Source organism: Mustela putorius, unplaced genomic scaffold (assembly GCF_011764305.1).
Source record: "Mustela putorius furo isolate JIRA1106 unplaced genomic scaffold, ASM1176430v1.1 tig00003834_pilon_pilon_pilon, whole genome shotgun sequence".
NCBI classification, from domain to species: domain Eukaryota; kingdom Metazoa; phylum Chordata; class Mammalia; order Carnivora; family Mustelidae; genus Mustela; species Mustela putorius.
In genome coordinates this window covers 76,492,482-76,509,847 of record NW_025421987.1, presented here as the reverse complement: position 1 = coordinate 76,509,847, position 17,366 = coordinate 76,492,482, and the positions used below count along the sequence as shown (strand labels likewise).

At 33.9% G+C, this 17,366-nt stretch overlaps 1 protein-coding gene across 3 annotated transcripts in view; it reads right to left on the bottom strand.

The window, feature by feature from the left end:
• NAALADL2 (N-acetylated alpha-linked acidic dipeptidase like 2) overlaps positions 1–17,366 on the bottom strand; it is a 1,340,010-nt gene that overhangs the window by 1,225,622 nt on the left and 97,022 nt on the right. For all 3 annotated transcript variants that reach the window (XM_004756608.3, XM_045088639.1, XM_004756611.3), the window contains exon 2: positions 14,601–14,663. The gene's annotated coding sequence lies outside the window, so the exon portion shown is untranslated. The remainder of the gene's footprint in view (positions 1–14,600; positions 14,664–17,366) is intronic.

The window sequence follows — 17,366 nt, the reverse complement described above, 5'->3', positions numbered from 1 at the left end:
TCCTGCTCTCTCTCTCTCTCTCACTCTCCCCTCAAATAAATAAATAAGTATTTAAAAAAATAAACTTAGGGGCACCTGGGTGGCTCAGGTCATGATCCCAGGGTCCTGAGATCAAGCCCCGCATCGGGCTCCCTGCTCAGCAGGGAGCCTGCTTCCACCTCTCTCTTTCTGCCTGCCTCTCTGCCTACTTGTGATCTCTGTCTGTTAAATAAATAACATAAAAACCTTTAAAACAATTTATATTTTATAGTAAAAAGAACAGACAACTTGAAATTAGAAGTTTCAAGTGTTCCACATCACTTGGCATCAGGGAAATACAAATCAAAACCATATGAGATACCACCTCACACCAGTCAAAATGGCTAAAATTAGCAAGTCAGGAAATGACAGATGCTGGTAAGGATGAGGAGAAGGGGGAACCCTCCTACACTGTTGGTGGGAATGCAAGTTGTTGCAACCACTCTGGAAAACAGTATGGAGGTTCCTCAAAAAGTTAAAAATAGAGCTACCCTATGACCCAGCAATCGCACTACTGGGTATTTACCCTAAAGATACAAATGTAGTGATTCGAAGGGGCATGTGAGCCTGAATGTTTATAGCAGCAATGTCCACAATATCCAAACTATGGAAAGAATCTAGATGTCCATCAACAGACGAATGGATTAAGAAGATGTGATACACACACACACACACACACACACACACAGGAATACTACGCAGCCATCAAAAGAAATGAAATCTTGCCTTTTGCAATGACATGGATAGAACGAGAGGGTATTATGCTGAGCAAAATAAGTTAATCAGAGAAAGACAATTATCATATGATCTCCCTGGTATGAAGAATTTGAGAGGCAACATGGGGGGTATGGGGGGTAGGGAACGAAAAAATGAAACAAGATGGTATCAGGATGGAGACAAACCATAAGAGACTCTCAATCTCACAAAACAAATTGAGGGTTGCTGGGGGGAGGGGGATAGGGAGGGGGGTTGTGCTATGGACATTGGGGAGGGTATGTGTTAGGGTGAGTGCTGTGAAGTGTGTAAACCTGGCAATTCACAGACCTGTACCCCTGGGGCTAATAATATATTATATCTTAATAAAAAATATTTTTTTAAAAAAAGGAAATTAAGTAGATTCACATTTTTACTTCATCATTTATTAGCCATATCAATGAACCTTCCTGAGTTTTAACTCCCTCAGTTGAATATAGGAGATGCTAATAATAATAGTAAGATTTCTCTCAGAAATTTAGGATGAAAGATTAATTATGTTATATATGAAAGTGCTCCATCTACTAGAAGGCATTAGAGAAAAGGTGGCATTATTAACCTTTACATAGTTAATCAATGTAGAATCAGTAATCATAATAGCCTTCACTAACATAGTGACTATAATGTGCAAGACACTAAAAGATTTTATGCATATTTTTTTAATTTTCAAAATAACTGTAAAAGATAAGTATTAGTGCTCTCATTTTACAAAGGAGAAAACTAAGGCTCAAAACACTTAAAAGACTGATCCAAGTATACATTATGTGGCAGTGGGAGAATCTGAACTGAGGATTATGGATACCAAAGCCTATGTCTTTTCCACCATCTGAGACTTTCAAAATAGACTTCAGGCACCTACCACTGGATGTCAGTTAATACTAAGCTCCTGAAAATCAGACACGAAAAAGATAAGATTTTTTCCTGCTGCATTAAATAGGAAATATTAGTATGTGTTCCACATTAACCCCAATATGCAATATATTTCATAAAACACAGTAAAACTGTAAGTGGCAAACTATCGTAGTAGCATAAGAACCGCTTAAAACATTGATTCCTGATTTCCAGGTGATTAATACAACAGTTAGCAAACAGTTGATTTGGATGCAGTATCATGGCTCCTGAGCATCAGCCACACCCAAGAAATACATCACTTCTGTTAGCATGTTTTGTGAAGGGAATAAACCTGATTCTGATATTCTAACAATTATATCCAGGCCTTTCTCAAAAATCATGTGTTAAGTTTAGATAAATATAAATTTTTCCTATGTAAACATAAGCTAAAAGTGTATGTGAAGACTATGCAAAAGTCCTCAGCATCTAAGAGTTGATTAACCATGCACTAAAGATACATTAAACTGGGAAATATTTAACAAGGAGTGCCTTTTATGTCATACATCACTACAAAAAGTCCGTTGTCATTAAGTAATGCACCAACAGAAAACTGAATGAACTTACTTCTGTTTAAAGTCAAGGGCAAAATGACACATTTAGACTTTTGTCAAAAATAAAGTATGTAACGTTTAAAACACAAACAGGCTATGAAATCCTGTATTATCCAAGTCATGGTTTCTATAAGCAACCGTAAGTTAATAGATAAAAAATAAAGACTGCCAAACAACATTCATGTTATCACATAAATTTTATGATGACTTAAAATGTTGTAAAGTATCTATTGGATTCTCTGCTTATTTAAGGAAAAAAGTAAATGTTTGTCCCAGAAAGATGAACAACATAATACAATTTACTTTTTGAAAAAAAAAATTGTTCAATTGGAAACATTGCAAGCATACTTTATACACTTCTACCTCACAATTAAAGACTTGGTAGATGTCTGCCTTTACCCTAGGTAACACAGATAATGATCTAAAGATTGTCAGTGTTTTTAATTGTCTTCTTTACATAAACTAAATTTCATTGAAATTAACTGTTTTTTTTTCCTTTAACATGGTAAAAAAGAAAAAAGAAAAAGAAAAAGTACCTACTTAACAAAGGGGATGAAGTATTTCAGCCAACAGAAAACAAGTCAGTGGCTTTAATTTATAACTTTTTTTAAACTCTGATGCAGGATGAGACCATTAGAAAAATTTCTTTCTTTGATAATGTAAACAAACTACACATGAGGCAGCATCACAACTGTGAGAAGATTACCAAATGGGAAAATGGCATCACATATGGGATTTGGAAGGAACCAAAGTAGGTGATAGTTTTGAGGCAGATCAGGAGTTGAATTAAGAAAGTCATTCCTCACAATACTGAGGCCACTTACTTGGTCCATCTCATTCCTGTGAATAAAAGTGCAAAATCATCTAAGTGAAACCTAAAAAATTAAAGTCAAAAGCTCCCCTCCAAAATTATAAGCTAACAAACATAATTAATTATGAATCAGACCCAACATAAAATTCTTTAACTTATGGGGGCTGATAGAGTCAAAAATAGAAAACTGTATCATTTAATTTACCAGATTATATAAAGGAAGCTGTGCTAAGGATGGTCGTTCTCTCTGTCCTTAAGCACTACTTTTACATTATATTCTATAAATTTCATTATATTCTATAAAATATCAGCCAATAGGTTTTATAATTTCATTTTTAGTAAAATGAGGAAGACTCTAGTCCTTAAATTACTTAATAAATGTTTACACAGTGATTACAGAAGGAAAATACACATTTCACTTTTTGAATATTCAAGAACACAGTGTCTACTGCCTACTCTTATAAGAATTATTTAGCCAAATTACGTGAGCTTTGAATTTAAAAATACATTTTTAAATCACCAACCAAAAAAAGTTTGTCATTAAAATTGTCCACAGAACTGGTAACGCTGCTTATAACATTTCTATTCTAGAAGAATTTGGTATAGCTGAGATTCATAAATGTGCAAGCAATGTCTAGATCCCACCGTTTTCATTTCATTTCAACATCATGCATGTATTAATTGTTATTTCCTGAAGATTTTTATAGATTATGCAAAGGGAGCCCAGGTGTTTAAAATCACTGTAATTAGTAATTAAATTACATAAAATGACTGTTTACCTAAAAAATAGTTTAAAAGCTAGACCAGTATTAATTACAGGTAATCAGGATGATTTTCCCTTTACTGTTTATTCATAACACCCAGTTATACACCTTGAACTTTTCTCATACATAACATTTGTCACGAGGAAACCTTTAATAGATTTTTTACAAATATTTCAGAAACCAGTTCCAATTTGTGTATGAATCATATTTAAATTACACTGTAAATAAAATTGTATAATAACTAGGAAATGTACATTGGCGACAAATCATATTTATGATAATCCAATGATGAATTGTTGAGGTATAGAAAATGGAAGAATATAGGTAAGAAAAACAAAAAAAGAATAAAAAGGACAGAGGTCAGCTCCTTCTCCTAAATTAGGAAATTCTTAAAGACAATCTAGTGCAGAAAACAGAAAACATTAGCACAATCCCCAGATGATGATATGATCATAGGGGAGAACCAAAGAAGCCTTAGCTTCACTCACCCTCAACAGCAAAAAGACCACAGAAAGTTTTTCGCTTTCCTTTAAGTGTTTTTAAAGACTATACACTTTTATTATTACTAAAGTAATACATAGTTCATAGTTATTTTAGGAAATCTGGAAATTACAGAGTAGCACCAATGAAAAAATGTAAATTGCCAATAATTCTAGAATCTAGAGACAAATACTGTGGGCACTTTGGTATATCTTCTTCCAGCCTTTTTTTCTATACATATGTACATGAATTTTAACCTACTCTGCACTGTACTTTGAGTACAATTTGGCATTCCACTTTTTCACTTAACACACCAGACATTTCCTTATGGTATTTTAAGTACCCTTTGAAAGCATCATGTTTCAGATCTAAATAATACTCCAAAATATGGCTTCCCCATAACTTATTTAAAAGTTCCCCCATTGTAGGAATTTAGGTTGTTTTTAATTTTATGTTTACATATTTAATAATGGACATAATTTTGAAGATTTATCTATAGTTTTATCCATACCTCTATTCTCCTCCTATAGAAAAAATTTCTAAAATTAGAGGTCAAAGTCAGAGGCATCAACTTCTATTGATATGTATTACCAAACTACTTGCTCAAAAGACCAAAAAAATACATTTTTTTTATTTGACTCCGCAGTTTATGAAGGTAATTCCTTTTCCACTTCTAGCTTTATGCTTCAAGAATGTGGTGACTTCAATACAAACTTGTGAAGCATTTCTAATTCCTTTATAATTTACTATTCTAATATTTTGTTTAACTGCTATGAACTGAAAAGCTTCAGAGAACATTTCAAAATGTACTTACACTCAAGTTAAATTACTCGTAATCCACAGTTTAAAAAGTTGTGACTGTCTTCACCAAATTTTATCATAATACCACTTGATTCAGAACTCAGAAAAGAAAAAAATTAGATTAAGCAATGATATCTTAAAAAGAGTGTGAGATTTTGAGCCATATAAACCTGACGAAGAAAAAGAATATTGCGCCTAATGAAATAGGTAACCTTGAAAAACTGTTTTATCCCATTTGACTCTGTTTCTTCAACTCTGAAAGTGGGAATTATATCTACTTTTCTGGGTTGTTACACCCTGTGTGTGTGTGTGAGAGAGAGAGAAGAGAGAGAAAGAGACTGGGTACTAAAAATGAAAAAGATTGCTTGTCACCATTTTACACATTCTATAGTGAAGCTCATCAGGAAACAAACTCCACCTAAGAAGCATACAGTTATTAGCGTTTAGTATCTCATTCTTAAAATAGTCCTTTAGAGATTATTAAATATGTGAGGAATGCTTCTAACATAAAGAAGAGTAAAACAAATAAATAAACAAACAAACAAATAAATAAATAAATAAAATGAAGAAAGTGGGAATCAAAAGGAAACAGACTGTGCAGAGTAAAAAATATGTTGACAAAATATAGTGTACCATAAAACAAGAACTGCATACCATAAAATAGGAATGATCACAGAATTAAAAGTTCTTAAAAGTTATAAAAATTATAATTAAAGACAAATTTTAAAAACCACCAGAAATGAAAAGAAATGGAAAGTAACAAGAAAAAAAAAGAAAAATATCAGAAAATTAATCCAGGATAACTGGCATTTTTTTTTCCAATAGGAGTTGCAGAAATAGAGAGAAATAATAATATAACAAAGACAATAATAAAAAGAACAAAAAATTACCAAACTTAAGACTTAAAGACAAGTTTGAAAAAGCAAAAAGGGATCATAAAATTTCCTACGAATAGCAGCACCAACCATCAGAATGGCCTCTGACATCCCAACAGAAACACTACAAGATAACATAGGCTTGAAAATTCTGAGAGGAAGCTGCCTATGTTCACCAAAACTACCAATCAAGCATGAAAAGAGAGTAAAGATATTTCAGATAAGTGAGCAGTCAAAAAACTTTCCCAAGCACCCTTTCTGAGAAAGCCACAGGAGGCAGGAACGAGATAAAGGTAACATAAGATCCTAAAATCAAAAGCAGGAGAGAAAAGTTGTAGCATTACAGTGTACAGGGCCCGGAAACAGCAGTGAAAACCGATGCAGGAGGATGAAGGGACACAACAGGAGTATTTCCAGGACAAAAACAAAAACAGTTTGGTGTAGCTAATAGATTATTTCATGAGTTCTGCCTAAATCCATTCCCTTCTTCACTCCCAACCTTTCTCTCTTACCATCAAGCTCAAGAGGAATTTACTTTGTTGGTGTTTCAGAAGAACACTTTTTCTAGTTTCCTCTGGGTTCTGTCACTACTCTCATTTCCTAAGGTAAGGACTAAATTCTTCACTTGGGCTTCCGCTTTCAATAATAAAGGCATTAAAGGGAACACTTCCCTAAGAACAACAAAAAATCACTTTAAAATAGTATCGATAGGCATTTAATAGACCTGTCATAGAGCACTGGGGTGAACAAATACCAACAGATACAAAGAAAACATAGGAAAAAAAATTGTGAGAAAGAAAAAAACAAAAAACAATCTTCATACATGTACTGGTTCAGAAATAAATGATACTCAGTAATTATAAATGTAAAAACCAACAATTTAACAAACAACTGTGATGTAACTTTGTATTTAGAATGGAGGATAATTTGGATGGCTGGGATGTGATCTTAGAGAAATACAGTCTCAACTAACAAAACAAGAAGTCAATGGATAATAACAATTTATAAAGTAAGTCAATGGATAATAACAATTTATAGATTGTTATTATAAGCATAGAACTATCAGAAGAAAAAATCATAACAGTAGAAACTCCTCTCTTAGAGAAGTAGGAATGGAGAGAAGTATTAGAAGATAGCTATTTTTCTTTCATTTTAAGCCTATATAATTTTTTAAAAGATTTTATTTATTTATTTGACACAGAGAGAGAGATCACAAATAGGCAGAGAGGCAGGCAGAGAAAGAGGGGGAAGCAGGCTCCCTGCTGAGCAGAGAGCCCGAAGCAGGACTTGATTCCAGGACCCTGAGATCATGACCTGAGCTGAAGGCAGAGGTTTAACCCATGGAGTCAACCAGGCGCCCCAAGCCTATATAATTTTAAGACTGTTTAGATAATACTTACATAAAATGATTAATTAAAAAAATAATTTAATTAAATTCACCCTAAAATTTTGTTCTTTTAGAAGGAAAACATGGAAAGAGATGACAGAGAAAGAGAGATAAGGGACAGAAAGAGAAAGAGAGAGGGAGAGAATGAAGTAAAAGCAAAAAACAGACATTGTATTGAGAGGACCTATAAAACACCTTGGAAAATAGCTTTCTCAAAATGTTTTTCATTAAATGCAAAAGAAGTAATCAAAGTAATTTAACCTGATTGCTAATTACTGTCTCTGGAATGTGTTAATTATTATACTATATTTGTAAATAAGAAATAAGCATCAGTAAAATATAGTTTAATTACTTACACTGTATTTCTTCATTCACTCCCCCAACATACCCGCACACAGCCTACTCTTCTTGCACACAAATATCCACAACTCTCCTAGCCAACCATTCTGCCTCTAATCCCAGCCTAGGTTCCCTTCACAGAAGACCTGTCTTCATAATGACACTCCCAGCCCAAAAACTTGACAGGGTCCATTGTTTAGATTTAAAGGACGGTGCCTAGCTGTGAAGACCTTCACCCTACCTACTTCTCCTCAAATCCAGTAACTGTCCAGGACAAATCCTCTGTTCCAGTCACTAAGATCTGCTTCTTGCATTGCCATTCTCCCTAACCTTACCTGCAAAGGATTTTTGTAGTTCACATTGTTGGTCACCCCAGCAAGGTTTCTATTTACCTCTTTCATCTACTCAAATTCTCCCCATCTGTCACAGTCCAGTCAAGCCATATTGGCTCTAACATGCCTTCACTGAAAATTCCACAGCACACATATTTAACCCTTCTCTAAGGACTTTGATAAACATGCTTTCACCTCAAATTAGCACTTATTTAAATATGCTCTTATTCCCTAATTGTATCCTTTTTTTTCAGTGCCAATTTTGTTTTCCTACAATTGTAGACAGTTCCGCAGCAGGAAACATATTTAACTCTACATTCCATAATACCTAAAATCATAAATAGAGTCCAGTACAGCTTTTTGAATGCTTAAAAATACATTTCATAGCACCCCATGCATTTTTATACACATGCCACATAATCAGGATATGCTAAATGGCTGATTGATTAACCCACTTTAAATTTACCAAGTAAACATATTTTACTTTTACAGTTGTCAAGTCCCTAAACTATTAACCTTCATGCTACTTAATTATTGCCTTTCATCTTTTTGACCTGAATCTCGGCTTTAGCATATATCAATCAATGTTGGCACACGTTCGAATTTTCTAATTTAGAAGAAATTAGACCAGTATGTTAAAATTTAACAAAAGATTATTCATATATATGGTAATCAAAAATAATCTATTACAAAATTCTTCACTAAATCCTCTTCATAATTTTTAATTTACTTCATTCTGAGTTAAAATTAAATGGATTTTAAAACAAATGGAATGTGTAACATGGTGTACATGATATTGAGAAGAAGAAGCCTCTGAAAGTTTTCTTTGAAATTTATGGTACCTGAATTTTAATATTTTAGGAACAAATATTCAATAATATTTAAATAAAATTATAAATAAAACTAATAAGAGTTTGGAATTATAGCGATACAGTAAGAGAGAGCAATGTGAGAAAAGTTTCAGTTCTACTGTGTACAAAACCCTGCTTCCAGTAGAACAAATATGTGTCCCAGAAAAAAAAACACATTATTCCTGTTTTGAGAGAAGTTTTATTTTAATGCTCCCCTTCCATCTCCATATGGCAAATGGCACATAGATGGGTCACAATTACTTAAAAGAAGAAAATTCTATTGAATTTTCCATAGAAAAAAATCAAAACACCTATTATTAAGAAAACTCACATGTGAGATCCCTAGTATCCAGGCAACAAGTTGTCATGTGTCTTGCTGTATTGCTGGGAAAAAACTTTATCTTAATACACACACACACACACACACACACACACACACACACCCCTGCTTTTGTCTCAGTTCCTGAAAATCTGCATAGCTATATTAATGAAAAAGAGAAGCCAAATTGGGCATGTTAGCATGAACAGCCCTTCAATAAACAGCAATGGCATGGAGGAGATTTACAACCCTTTGTCGAGACAATTAAAAACAATTAAAGTTTTCCTTGTCAACAGCCGGCTTTTAATATCGTGTGTAAAATTCACAAGAGGTCTTCCTGCCAGTGGAATGTGTGACTATCAATAGCTTCCACAGAAGACTGTTTTGTTTTGTCCTGCTTGCTCTGCAAGGTTTTTTAACAACTGCCTTTGGTAACTTAAAGACAACATTTGGCACAGAGACTTTGTTAAAATGTACATAAGGCTGCCTGCCAAGGTAATGGGATAGAACAGGTGCTGTCGGAGTTGGAAGGTGGAAGTGAAAGAAGGAAACCAACAGACAGAGCGAGCTTAGGAAATGACCCGGAAACCCAGCCGCCTGGGCTTCGGGCTGTTACCCCAGCCTGGCCCTGCCAGAAGCCACCCTCTGGCCACAGGTCCAGCCGGTAGCTGTTCACCCATCCCCCTGGCAGGCCTGGCTACACCTTCTGCCTTTTTTTTCCCCCTCTTAGTAGAAGAAATTCTATTTATTGAACTTTGTATTTCATTCCCTATTCTGAATATATAAGGAGTTAGTAATTTTTCTGATTTGTTTGATCTCTTATTTTACAGCCAAGGAAATCATCATTTCTGTCTTATCAGAAATTCTTATTTGTTGTTAAAAGTGATATAGATATATATACATATCTCTCTATATATAAAATAAGGTATTACGGATAGGGGGCTGACATCTTTGGGCTCTTTTCTACATTAAAGAAAGCACAGATTATCCCTGACCTACTACTAAGTTTCAACTTAAAATATTTCAACTTTAAGATGGTATGTGAAAGCAAGCCATACACTTTCAATAGAAACCATACTTCAAATTTTGATTTCTAATTTTCTTCCAGGCTAATGATATGCTGTATGCTACTCCCTTCTGATTCTGGGCAGGCACAGCAAGCCACAGCTTCTGATTCTGGGCAGGCACAGCAAGCCACGCAATTGTGAAGGTAAACAATCCATACGCTTACAACCGTTTTCCACCCATATGGCCATTCTGTTTTTTACTTTCAGTATTTAATGAATTACATAAGACATTCGACACTTTATTATAGAATAGACTTTAGTTAGATTATTTCGCCCAAATATAGATCAATGTAAATGTTATGAGCACATTTAAAGCAGGCTAAGCTCAGCTACGATGTTTTAGGTAAGGTGTATTAAATACCTTTTGAACTTAGGATATTTTCAACTTATTGATGGGTTTGTTGGGATGTAAACCCATCCTAAGTAGAACCGTAACTCAATCTTTATTTTATATATTAGAACCCTATAGCTGTTAAAGACAGAGGATCACTTTTGCTTAAAAAACAAAACAAAAACACATTTTAGAGGCATTATGAGGACATTTAGAATGCCTTTGTGGTTCACCATTAACTTCCTCATTGTTAGTATATTTCACTTGGACCAGGTTTAGACCAGAGGCAGGAGTGCTAAATTGAGATCAGGTAACAAAAGTTACCTTAGATCAAGTGCTGACCTAGGAGGTATGGAGAAGAAATTCCTATGCTAAACACTCCTAAAGTGGAATCCGTAATACTTGTGTCTATGTGCTATGAAGCCCAAGGCTTCAACTGTAGGGCAGAAGTCTTTTGCCCTCCACATGTCTGAAGTTGGGGGCCAGGGCCCTGTAAATGAGGCTGACAAATGAGAGATCAAGAAAAGAAAACCAAGAAAAGTCCTTTAGCATGTGCACTGGGTGTACACAAGGGAACACTCAGAGATGAGTAACTCAAAGGGGAGGTTAGAACTTGAGGTCTATGTACTTAACTCACGTAGGGAAAAGGAGAGGGAGAAAGGTCTGCTATGGAAAAGCAAATCATTTTTTTGAAAAATAAAAGGGCCTTGAGAAATATAAATGGAGGATATGATAGTATTGTGGTAATATCTGTTTGGGTGTGGTAAGCTTAGAGTTGCTTTGTAGAAAGGGATGTAATGACTTTTGAGTTCTTTCGGAAGGCTCTGCTTTTAGGCAGATAGGAGATTTCAGGAACTCAAATACCTTCAGCTCAAATTCTTATGCCAAAGAGGCAAATTTAGGGACAGCATATCCTGATCCCCTTCACAACATTCCCAGTTTTATTGCTCTCATTTCTGTTTCTTTTCTACTCATTTACTTTTTTCCTTTCAATTTCTACTCTTCATTTTATTTGTTTTAATGTGGCTCTTTTTAATGTGTATTTTGATTGATAGCAAGCCAGATGAATGCCCACTATTCCATAACACTAGGCAGCATTTCTTTGAGAACTGCCTCTTCTTCATTTTGTAAAATACTGCCATTACCTCATGGACAACAGATTATACTAAGGTTGACACTTTGTAAATGCAACCTGGTATCCTTGTTTATATTTTCTTTATTCCTTAAACATCCTATATAAAAAGGTTTTGTATTTTTTAAAATTTTTTTTTCATTTTGGAAAAAAAAATAATTTAAATGTCATGCCAAAATTATTGGGTTTATTGAAACTACCAGTTTGTATTTCTTTATCCTTAGGACACCAAAAGACATGAAAGCTGATCTCCTAATCTGTGCAGCTTTGCGTGAGTGTTCATAGTCCTTCCAGAATTAGATGTGGTCACACACAAAAAAATTCTCAGGAATGCTTCACTGGTCACAAGGACAATCTAGCAGAAAAATGACCATAAGACCACACACTTAAAGGAATAATGCCAGAAAAGCTGGTCAAAGGAAAGTGTCTAAAAGTGGTAAGAATCTACTTTTATAACTGAATGCAAGATGTCCATACTATACAATAATATACAGTTGAACCTTGAACAACATATGTTTGAAATGGCTCACTTATATGCAGTACTGTAAATATATTTTCTCTTCCTTATAATTTTAATAACCCTTTCTTTCATATAGTTTACTTTATTCTAAGAATATAGTACATAATACATATACAAAATATGTGGTAATAATAGATTTTACATTATCTGTAAGGCTTTCAGTCAATAGCAGGTTATTCGTAGTTAAGTTTTGGGAGAGTTTAAAGTTCACACACATATTTTCAATTGAGGTCTGACTCCCCTAGGCCAACTTCACACTATTAAAGTAATTGTGTGATTTGTTAATTGACATATTTTTAAAAATTATTTACATAAGTAATCTCTATACCCAACGTGGAGCTCAAACTCATGACCCTGAGATCAAGAGTTGCATGCTCTTCCCACCAGGCCAGCCAGGTGCCCTAATCACCATAATTTTTAAAGTCCCCTCATTAAATTATTTTGCTTACATAGGAAGTAAAATTTATCTTCTTGATACATTATCTTACAATATATGATTCATAAAATTGTAGTTACCATTCATCTCTCTCATTCCAAAAGAAAGCTTTTTTAATGTATTTGACTATGTATTTTCTAGAGTTAAAATATAAATAAATAAAAATTGGATATATTGTTATTTCTTTTACTAAAAATCATTCTCTTCACTTATTCTTACTTTCCTCCAAACCTTTTTTAGTTTAAAGAGAATTTATTGACATATTTTTTACTTACAAGTTGACATGTTGTTTATTGTAAAAATTGTTTTTTATATTGATTTACTTTGATGGAGTCTCTTATTCTAAATCTAAAAATGAGGAGGAGATGTGGAAAAGAATTCTGCCATTTATGACAAGTGATCAGGGAAAGAAGAGGATATGATCATAAGTATTCAGTCTTTGCTGGAAGCCTCTGGTAGATCAACCTGTCCATTTTCCAGACTTTTACATTCAATTTTGTTATCCTACATCATAAATATTGACAGCCTACTATGTGAAAACCACTACAATAGATACCAAGAAAACAAGGTGAATTAACCCAAGTTCTCATTCATCAGACCTTCTATTCTAGGAAATATATCTTATTTATATAGGTGTGAAGGAGGAAGAATGGCCTGCCCTCCTTTATTATAAGTAATAAGCCAGTGCTGTGAGAACTTGACCAGCCTGATATGAAGAGAAGGTCTAATATGAGATGAAGTCTTTCTAGCCTAACTGCCACTATTCACAACTGTATCTAAATTCCTAAGTATGGGTCATGAGGACATACATGATCTGCCTCTTTCATAATTCTTCAGACATAGCTCCCTATCTTTAACACTATACTTCAGACATCACAACTGCCCTGCAACTAAAATGTAAAACTACTCCATCTTCTATTGCCACATCACTCCCTGAAAATTCAGCCCTAGTCAGGCTTAGATGTTCATTTCATTTCTCCTACTGTACTTCATGCTTTTCCCTATTGTTTTCATTCATCACACTACATTGTACCTGTCTATTTTTTGACAGCCTCTACCTCTTAAAGTCTTAAGAACTACATACATATTCTTCACCATCATGTCTTCAATGTAAAGGGCACATAATAGGTGTTCGATAAATATTTGTTAAATGAATGATTACTTCAACTTCTGTTTTCCAAGAGAAACAGAATATTACTAATTGGTCCATTCCATGATCTTTCAAGTAGAAAGCTAAATAATCTCAAATGACGGCACAATCTATAACTAATTATACTGATTAAAATCTCTTAAAGTATAATTATATGAAGATTTACTTTCCTTTAATTTAATATCCATAATAAAAAATGCTGCTAGCAATTTCTAATTAGTTGCTTTTTTTTCCAAATCCATATTAACTTAGGATTCAAGTACCACTGATACATTTATATAAGATAATTTGTATAATTGCTTAGCACAGTATGTGGCTCAGAATAAGACCTCAGTGAGGTTAGCATGATGGCAGTAGTGTCAGTGGACTGTTTCATGGTGATGGCAATAATGAATGTATATCAATAATGTTATATAAAAATCATATGAAGGACATACGTATCCAAGAGAATTTAAAAATCTAGACATCTATTTCAAAATATGGGAAATGTATAACCATATATCTTCTTTAAAAGTAATCTGGTTATTAGCATTATTAGATAAACATGATAACAACAAACCATTGTACTGAAGAAGAGAATGTGAAATATAATTGCATAATTTTACAGTGCTTTGTAATGCATGGAATAATTCTCTGCAGTGTTCAAAAGTGTAAGTAAATGATATTGACATCTGAATACTTTTTGACAAAAACAGCAGTTACAGAGAGAAAGAGGGGGAGAGGTTTTTATATTCTCTAACTGTTCAAACAGTTTTACTAATATTTGTAAAAGGTCACCGATAGAGGGCTTACCTGGGGTCAAATGAGTGAAGACCTAAACCATCAAAAGTTATTTCCAATGTCCAGCTGGGAGATCTAAAACAGAGAATAATAAAGACAGTCTGTGACAAAGCTGACACACAGTATTCTAGAAGGAGTGAAATCAATTGTGACATTTTTCATTTATTTGTAAATGCCTCTTTGGCAGGACACTCACTCAAAACGACAGTTGCTTCTTATGGAATAGGGGAGGCGATGGTAAAATAGAGAAATCCTGACAGTTGCTTTAATGAGATTCTGCATTAGGGCTACTCTAACACTTTCCCCCCAACAAGGAGCTTGCCCTTCATTTTCAGTATCATAATTCAGTAATTTGGAAAATGTTATCTCTATGAAAAACTAAACCAGCCCAGTTCTTAATAGCTACTGCCAAGTTTATTCTCCTCTTATCTTTCAATTAGAAAAAAAAATTGCAAAGAAAGCATCTAAATAAATGTCAGCCATACAGACCAACTATGTCTTTTTATTAAAAGAGTATTGTTTTTATTAAAAACAGCATTATGGAGTATGACTGAACAAGTCAAGGTACACTCTCCAATAACTCAAAATTTGTTTGAAGATATTAGGGAGTGCCATTTAAGCTACATCTTAATAGCCTGCAATTTTAATATATAAGTTCTTTTTTAAAAAAAAAAACTTTTATAAACATATAATGTATTTTTATCCCCAGGGGAGTATTTTAAGTTCTTAAGAGAAAGGAAATTATCAGCAAAGTAGTTTCACTATTCCTTATAATTTGAGCAACTCTAAACTAAGCAGTCTAAAGATTCCATTTCATTTATCCATTCAATTGTTCTTTGATCATATGCACAGTACTTAGCATAGCTACAAAGCAACTGGAAAAATACTTCTAAAAAAATGCAAATTATAATGTGCAGGGAAAACTCAATCCAATCCAGGGCTACCCAGCATCTATTACCTACTAGTCAACTAACAGGTATTTACTGAACTGGGAAGCTGTAGAAAATCAAATCTCTGTGAACAGCAAAATAAAAAGAACATGCATTTTGGCATTTTATATGCCAATGCAACCCACGGCATCATGGATTCAAATTCTAGATTCCAGAGAAGTGAACTAATTAAGAGACACTGGAGAAGTAACAAGCTTTCATTTTCAATTTTGTTATCCCTAAAGTAGTTAATAATATTTATTGCATGTAATTATTGCTATGATTAACAAATGTTTGGGAAAGGGATAAAGCACTTAGCACAGTTCCTGGCTCACACATAGTAAGTTGTCAATAAGTGGTATACCTATTATAATGTAATTGTATCATACAAATAATACCTTTCTCAAATACAAGAACATAAGTAGGAAACATAAGGAGGAAACCCTGGCTATCAGGATACTACTGTAAGAACTTTAGTTCTACCTCTTCCACTAATAGCCTCTTGGCAACTCAGTTCTCTCATCACAAAAATGGGACTGACATTCCTAAATAAAATTAGCTTGGCTAGGAAAGCTATCTGGGTACTTTAAGTACCCAAACTGTATACATTATTGGAATATGGCCAGTGAATATGGCGGAGAGCCCCATTTAAGGTTGGCAAATTAACTGTGGTCTAAGATTTCGGAATGGTAATTTTACCCAGCTGGACAATGTTTAATTTTCAGATAATCTTCAAGAAAGCCGAAAAGCAGCTTGAGCAGATCGATGTATACACAGACTCATGAAAGTTTCTGTCTCCTTACTCCATCTTCAGTTTGCCTATAGCACGGGTTTCCAAACTTAGCTATACATTTAAATCACCAGGGGCATTTTTTGAATGCTAGTATCTATGTGTAACCCACACCAATTAATAAAAATATTTTTTAAAAGCTTCCTAGGTAATTCTAATGTGCATCCAGGATTTAGATGCACTGGCCTAGAGCTGGATACTGTTTCTCCAGTAGACTCTGTTAGCTTTTTACCCATTTTTCCTCTTTTTTGCTAAGCAAAGCCTTTGATTCACCTTAGGTGTCTTTTTCCTAAGAAACTCTGAAGAGGATGCTTATGCCCAGATTCAGCACAATCTTGATTTAGGCTCAGTGAATCACAGTGGTGCTAATTGCTTTGCCAGTGATTGATTTACGGATATATATAAAATTATCCATATTGAGCCAAAGACGAAAAGAAAGGTGTTCTGGAACCTAGCAAAGTTTCCATCCTCCTAACAAAATGTTTTTTTTCCCTGCTGCTATATATGGATATGATGCTTAGAACTGATGTAGTCATCTTGTAGGAACGAAGGAAGTTAGTCTGATGACAAAGCCAACATCTTGAGGATGGCAGAGCAGAAGGATAGAAAGAAACAGAGCCTATGATAATGTCATTCAGCTGCTGAATTAACTTGTCCCACTTCTGGACCTGTTATATGAAATAAATTCAAGTAGCATCAAAGCACTGTAAACTTACATAGCATCGCAAACAGTATTAAACAAACAAAAAGAGGCATATCCCAAGCCTAAATTTAGGTAAAAAATTTCTTTCATTGCTTATATTTTGAAATACTTTATGAGCTAAACCAACTGGTGAAGAACATCCCAATTTTTCTTACAAACTAGACAATTCTTAGTTTTATTTAAATAGCTTTATAACATTTATTTTTACTAAGAAATACTGTGTAACATGTGATATAAGAAATTTATTTCTTTTCAGCGTAACAGAATTCATTGTTTTTGCACCACACCCAGTGCTTTGATATAAGAAATTTAATAGCAGATCCTGTCAAACACTTTTTTCAAAAGTATTAATTTGT